We start from the raw sequence: 7,484 nt of genomic DNA on the forward strand, positions 1-7,484 counted from the left end.
TTTAAAACAAATTTTAATACAAAAGTAACCTTTGAAAACGGTTTACATTTGAATTTGAATCATATATCTTATTATGTAAATCGCTATAGATTATAGGGTTTTCAAAATATACACCAAACCCTATAACCTATCTCGAATTATAAAAAATTTATGTTAAAATATAAATCGCTACTAATTACAACGATTTACATACAAAAATAAAATTACACAAAACACTATATAGAAATTATGTAAAAAATAATAAAATGAATCCATGAAGAGAAATAACGTTTATAAAGAGAGAGTTTGAGATAATCCTTCATAGTCCATAGCAGTTTATGAGCTCAATTCCACACTATAAGTACTAGTTGACCATGCAAATTAAAACTTGGTAACATTTTGGACGAAATTTTTTTTAAACCAATAAAATATGATATATAATACTTTAGTTAGGAAGAGAAAATAAACAAAAGAAAATTTTTCATACCTGTATATATGGTGGTGTAGTCTTCAAAAGTTTTGCTAATTACAGTACTGAAGAGGATTTTAGAGAATCTTATCTTGTTTTATTATTAGTGTACGCAATATAGCGTTTTGTGTAGCTTTATTTTTGAGCATAAAACACTATAACTTGTAGCAGTTTATGCTTTAACGTAAATTCTTCATAATCTGCGATGAGTTATAGGATTTTATGTGTATATTTTGAAAATCCTATAATCTATAGTGATTTACATAATAATGCATAGGAGCGAGATGTAAACAGTTTTCAAATGCTGCATCTGTGTAATTTTGAAGTCCAATTGTTTTAAACATATGATTTGTCCATATATTAACATAAAAAAAATACTTACTGGTCGAAGCACCTCCCATATCTTGTAAAAGAATTTGATTAAGCCTCGGTCTCCATAATTCAAATGTATCCATTGAGTTACACTAAAACTGCATTATTGCACAAGGTGAAATATATTTAATTTCATGCAATCCAACAATTTTAAAGAACATTTTGGACATAATAATGTATGATAGGAAATAAAAGTTTACCAAGTAACAGTATGATAGAGTTCTGGATGCTGGCTCTCCACAAAATTCTCTTGTTTGAATGTGACCACATCAATCAGATTCTTAAAGGACTCACCAATTTGCATTTCACTTTCAGCAGCTTTTCTCAAATTCTTATTTGCTCTCTCAACAAGTTCTGCAAATTGCCCACAACAACAATCAATCAAGAAGGAACAAAACACTTTTCTATTCTAAGTTCAAAGCAAGACCTGATCATACCAGGATCAATGTCAATTGCAAGAATGCTCTCGCACCGGAACATTTTCGCTGCGGAAAAGAACAAAGAATTGTGAAAATTAGTAAAGCTAATTTTAGAAAATATATAAATAAATAATAACTAAATAAAATGAGAGGTAATAAACAATCTTAGTTTATAACCTTAGAATTTTAGTGGTTGAAAAAGAGAAGAATTATATACCTCTAATTGACGGATGGTTCATATTGAAGAGACTCACTTATAAATTGGGTTTTTCTTTAATTCATTTCAATCAAGTCATCCAAAGAGAATAACATAATATTTCTTTGAGTAGTTTTCTTCTATATATATAGAGAGAAGTGTGTTTTCCTTTTGTCAAGAGAGAGTGTTTTGTAGTCTCCTTGTGATAGAGAGAAGTTGTAATTCTCAAAGAAAATTATTCAATTGTTTCCATATTTTATACAAATTTCTAATTTTTCATCTCTATATTTTGCTGTGTCATTTGTCTGGTACCTAACAGTGGTATCAAAGCCAAAGGTTGCTGATTAATATATATTTTTTTTCCGCTGCGAGTTACTGTCTAAAAAAAAAAATGGCAGCAAAGTATGAAATTCCAAAATTCAGTGGAAGTAATTTTTCCATATGGAAATTGAAGATAAAAGCTATTATGAGAAAAGACAATTGCGTGACAGCAATTGAAGAAAGACCCACTGGAATTACAGATGAAAAATGGAAGGAGATGGATAACAATGCTGTTGCAAACTTACACTTGGCACTAGCTGACTCGGTTTTATCAAGTGTAGCAGAGAAAAAGACAGCAAAGGAAATTTGGGATGCTCTCACCAAATTATATGAAGTCAAGTCACTACACAACAAGATATTCTTGAAGAGAAGACTTTATACTCTTCGAATGAGTGAGTCCACATCGGCAACGGATCACATCAACAATCTAAATACGCTATTTTCCCAACTCTCATCGTTGGAATATACCATAGCGAAAAATGAACGTGCAGAGCTCTTATTTCAAAGTCTACCAGATTCATATGATCAGCTTATCATTAACTTAACTAATAATATTTTGACTGATTATCTTTCTTTTGATGACATGGCTGCTACGGTTCTTGAAGAAGAATCTAGGCGCAAGAATAAGGAAGATAGATTAGAAAGCTCAAAACAAGCAGAGGCTTTGTTGATGACAAGAGGAAGATCAATGGAGTGTGGTTCCAGTGGGAGTCAAAGTAGACCAAAGTCACAAAGTAAGAAGCAGGTCAAATGCTACAATTGTGGTAAGAGAGGGCACTTCAAGAAAGATTGTTGGAATAAGAAGAGTATAGAGAAGGTTCCAAAAGGATCAAGTTCTCAAGGATGTGTTGCGAGCACCTCTGATGATGGAGAAATCCTGTATGGCGAAGCAACAATTGGTTCTAAAGGCAGCAAGCAGCTCACTGATGTTTGGATTGTTGATTCAGGAGCAACATGGCACATGACTCCTCATCGTGATTGGTTTTGTACATATGAACCTGTCTCGGAAGGATCAATGTTTATGGGAAACGATCATGCCTTAGAAATTGTTGGAATGGGTATTGTCAAAATAAAAATGTTTGACGGTTCTATTCGTTCACTTCAAGGGGTAAGACACGTGAAAGGCTTGAAGAAGAATTTGTTGTCGATTGGGCAATTGGATGAACTTGGTTGTAAGACCCATATTGAAGGTGGGATCTTAAAAGTTGTTAAAGGAGCTCTTGTGGTAATAAAAGCAGAAAAGATTGCAGCAAATCTATACATGCTTATGGGAGATACTTTACAAGAGGCAGAGGCATCAGTTGCTTCAACAAGCCAAGAAGAAATGACGATGATATGGCATTGCAAACTAGGCCACATGTCAGAACGAGGCTTGAAGATTCTTGTAGAACGTAATCTCATTCCCGGGCTCAAATCGGTAAACTTACCATTTTGTAAGCACTGCGTTATAAGCAAACAACATAGATTGACGTTTGGTAGATCAACTGCTCGGAGCAAGCACATATTGGAGTTGATTCATTCTGATGTGTGGGAATCGCCGGAGATGTCCCTAGGAGGAGCAAAATATCTTGTATCATTTATTGATGATTACTCTAGGAGGCTATGGGTGTACCCGATCAAGAAAAAGTCAGACGTGTTTGTGATGTTCAAAGAGTTCAAAGCAAAGTTAGAACTTGAATCTGGAAAGAAGATCAAGTGTTTAAGGACAGATAATGGAGGAGAATATGTTGATGGTGATTTTCTAATATTTTGCAAGCAAGCAGGTATTCAATGACAATTCACAGTTGCATATACGCCTCAGCAAAATGGTGTAGCAGAGCGAATGAATATGACTCTCCTAGAAAGAGCACGAGCTATGTTGCAAACTGCAGGTTTAGCCAAGTCTTTTTGGGCAGAAGCTGTTAAAACTGCCTGTTATGTGATAAATCGGTCACCATCAACTGCAATTGGGTTAAAGACACCAATGGAGATGTGGCAAGGTAAGCCACCTAATTATTCTTCTTTACATATATTTGGTTGTCCTGTGTACGTGATGTACAATTCCCAAGAAAGAACAAAGCTAGACCCAAAGTCTAGAAAATGTATATTCTTGGGTTATGCTGACGGTGTTAAGGGGTTTCGCCTGTGGGATCCCACTGCCTGCAAGGTAGTTGTCAGTAGAGATGTGATATTTGCAGAAGATGAATTACAAAAAGAACAAGAAAATAACAGCACTATTAAAGAGATAACCACTATTCAAATAGATGAAAAATGCAGAGAAGGTGATCTTTCTGAAGCAGAACCACAGCACGAAGAACAAGAAGTAGAGGCTAATGACATAGAAGTTCGTCGATCCACTCGACAAAGAAGAACACCATCATGGCACTCAAATTATGTTTTGACAAACCATGATGCATATTGTCTTTTGATAGAAAATGGAGAGCCAACAACTTTTATGGAGGTTATGCGCAATCCAGACGCTTCTATGTGGATGACAGCAATGCAAGAAGAAATTGAGGCATTACATAGGAATCATACCTGAAAACTTGTTGAACTTCCAGCAGGTCGGAAAGCCATTGGTAACAAATGGGTTTACAAGATCAAACGAGATAGTAATGATCAGGTGGAACGATATTGTGCAAGATTGGTTGTCAAGGGATATGCTCAGAAAGAAGGTATTGACTTCAATGAAATATTTTCTCCGGTGGTGAGACTAACTACTATTAGAGTAGTTTTGGCTATGTGTGCTGCATTTGATTTACATCTAGAGCAATTAGATGTAAAGACTGCTTTTCTTCATGGAGAACTTGAAGAAGAGATATATATGCTCCAACCAGAAGGTTTTAAAGAACAAGGTAAAGAAAACTTGGTTTGCAGGTTAACTAAAACAGATCCAGGTAAAGAGCATTAGAATGTTGTTAAGAGGATCTTGAGATACATCAAAGGAACCTCAAATGTTGCATTATGTTTTGGAGGATCAGAATTCATTGTCAATGGATATGTCGACTCAGACTTTGCAGGTGATCTTGATAAACGAAAATCTACTACAGGCTATGTGTTTACACTTGCAGGAGGAGCTGTGAGCTAGCTATCTAAATTACAGACTGTTGTAGCTTTATCTACTACAGAAGCTGAATATATGGCAGCTACACAAGCATGCAAGGAAGCTATTTGGATCCAAAGGTTGATAGAAGAACTCGGGCACAAACAACAGAAGATTTCTGTGTATTGTGATAGTCAGAGTGCCTTGCACATTGCAAGGAATCCTGTCTTTCATTCAAGAACAAAACACATTGGAGTACAATATCACTTTGTTCGGGAAGTAGTAGAAGAAGGAAGTGTTGATATGCAGAAGATTCACACTAAAGATAACCTAGCAGATGCCATGACAAAACTAATCAACACAGAAAAGTTTGAATGGTGTAGATCCTCATACGGCCTATGGAATACATGAGCAACATGAATTTTGAAAATTTATCAAAATTAGCTTTAAGTGGGAGATTGTGAAAATTAGTAAAGCTAATTTTAGAAAATATATAAATAAATAATAACTAAATAAAATGAGAGGTAATAAACAATCTTAGTTTATAACCTTAGAATTTTAGTGGTTGAAAAAGAGAAAAATTATATACCTCTAATTGACGGATGGTTCATATTGAAGAGACTCACCTATAAATTGAGTTTTTCTTTAATTCATTTCAATCAAGTCATCCAAAGAGAATAACATAATATTTCTTTGAGTAGTTTTCTTCTATATATATAGAGAGAAGTGTGTTTTCCTTTTGTTAAGAGAGAGTGTTTTGTAGTCTCCTTGTGATAGAGAGAAGTTGTAATTCTCAAAGAAAGTTATTCAATTGTTTCTATATTTTATACAAATTTCTAATTTTTCATCTCTATATTTTGCTGTGTCATTTGTCTGGTACCTAACAAGAATCAGCACTTATCTAATAAACTCTGCCATTTGTTATTAGTTTAACTTGCACAGCAAGAAAACATAAATTTCTAAGATTCCGATAGTATGAATAAGGAAAGATTAAATCTTTGGAGGGCCAATGAAAATACCAATGGAGATAATTAATGTGCCATCGTTGGAACCAATATCAAGACACTCCTTGTCTTCAAACCATTCCTTTCTCAAGAATTCTAAACGTGAATCCTTTTCAGGAGTCCCTGCATTCTGAAATCATCAAAATCAAATGGGCACTGTAAAGTTTGAATCTTTTAGCTGACACTAATAATGAAAAGAAGAAAGCAAAAACAAAGAAAATGGATGAATACTCGTTTCTTATAGTATCCTCTGAAATTGCCATATTGCCTAATTCTAACGACTCGATCCTTCTTCTGATCCTTTTCCTCTTCCTTTTCGCTTTCAGTTTCGTTTTCCTCTTCCATTTTGCCTAGCCTTACTCTTGATTTCATGACTCGCTTTGTTTTAAATTCCAAAAAATAAAATAATTTAAGAATTATTTATTTAATTATAATTCTATTTAATTTTGTTACATATTTTTAATATGTGTATTTCTTTTATTTTTATTACTTTAAGCAATTGTTTTTCCTTCCATGCTATTATTTGTTCAACTTTTAATTAATTTTTTATGCATGATTTACTCACCTCATTCCTTTTAATATTTGCAGATAACGGAAAATTCCGATGTTGCAGATCTCTCTTTGAAATATAATAATCTCTACAGAGACCAATACTATATATGATGATATGAAAACATAATTACCTTTTACATTTATTACTTAACTACATTCCTTATTAGAATAAGAAATTGAAATTAAATTTTCACAAATAAGAATAAACAATGTGCTAAGTACCATAATTCAGCTAACTAAAAAAAAATTATTTTAGCTTTTAGTCATACTTAAAGATTTGTAAATGAGTTTACATTGTAACCGCCCTTATTAGACATGTCATTTGTAATTTTTCTTTTCAGCCACCCTGTTTATATGTAATGTAATCTTGTCTTTGAATAATAGTTAATAAGTCAAGGTGGTCGATTTAGAGCAATGCAACTATGCAACACTTTATTCAATGATTATAGATTTTTCTTTAGAAATCTAAGGAATTGATAGTTCAGAGGTGCTTTTATTAAACTACTCTTCTACTTTAGCCCATGACAACAATAAAGAAGTTTTGTGACCCACAAATTCAGTCTAATTAATAGAATACATAAATTCAATTATAAATTTAGTCTTTATTATCTTATCTTTATCTTATCTTAGTTGTTCTTATCTTATCTTTATTTGCTCTTATCTTTCACAGAACAATGTTCTATATATATTTAGTTTTACCCTCATAGTTTACAATACACTTCAGTACAATTCAATCAATCAATAATTAATAAAAGTTCGCATTCTTTTCTTTTCTTATTCTTTCACAATTTTATCTGTGATGCGTGAGCATCTTTCCTATCTTTTCCTAGTGAATTTGCATCTAATTTGTTGAGTTTAATAAAGAATTAATTATCTTTTAGCTAATATGGATGCTACTTTGAGTCTTTTGCAATTTTGTTTATTTTAGGTAGCATTCGGCTGGATTTGATGGAGTTTCTGCAGCACAAGAATTAAAGGAGATACCAGCGAGGAGCGACGTGTACGCGTGACTGACGCGTACGCGTGATTTGGAGCTTTTCATGGCGACGCGTGCGCGTGACTAACGCGTACGCGTGATTTGAAGATTTGCACAGCGAAGCGTGCGCGTGGCCAACGCGTCCGCGTGACTCGCGAAAAAGACCATCGACGC

This window comes from Arachis ipaensis, chromosome B05 (genome assembly GCF_000816755.2).
Source record: "Arachis ipaensis cultivar K30076 chromosome B05, Araip1.1, whole genome shotgun sequence".
Taxonomy (NCBI): domain Eukaryota; kingdom Viridiplantae; phylum Streptophyta; class Magnoliopsida; order Fabales; family Fabaceae; genus Arachis; species Arachis ipaensis.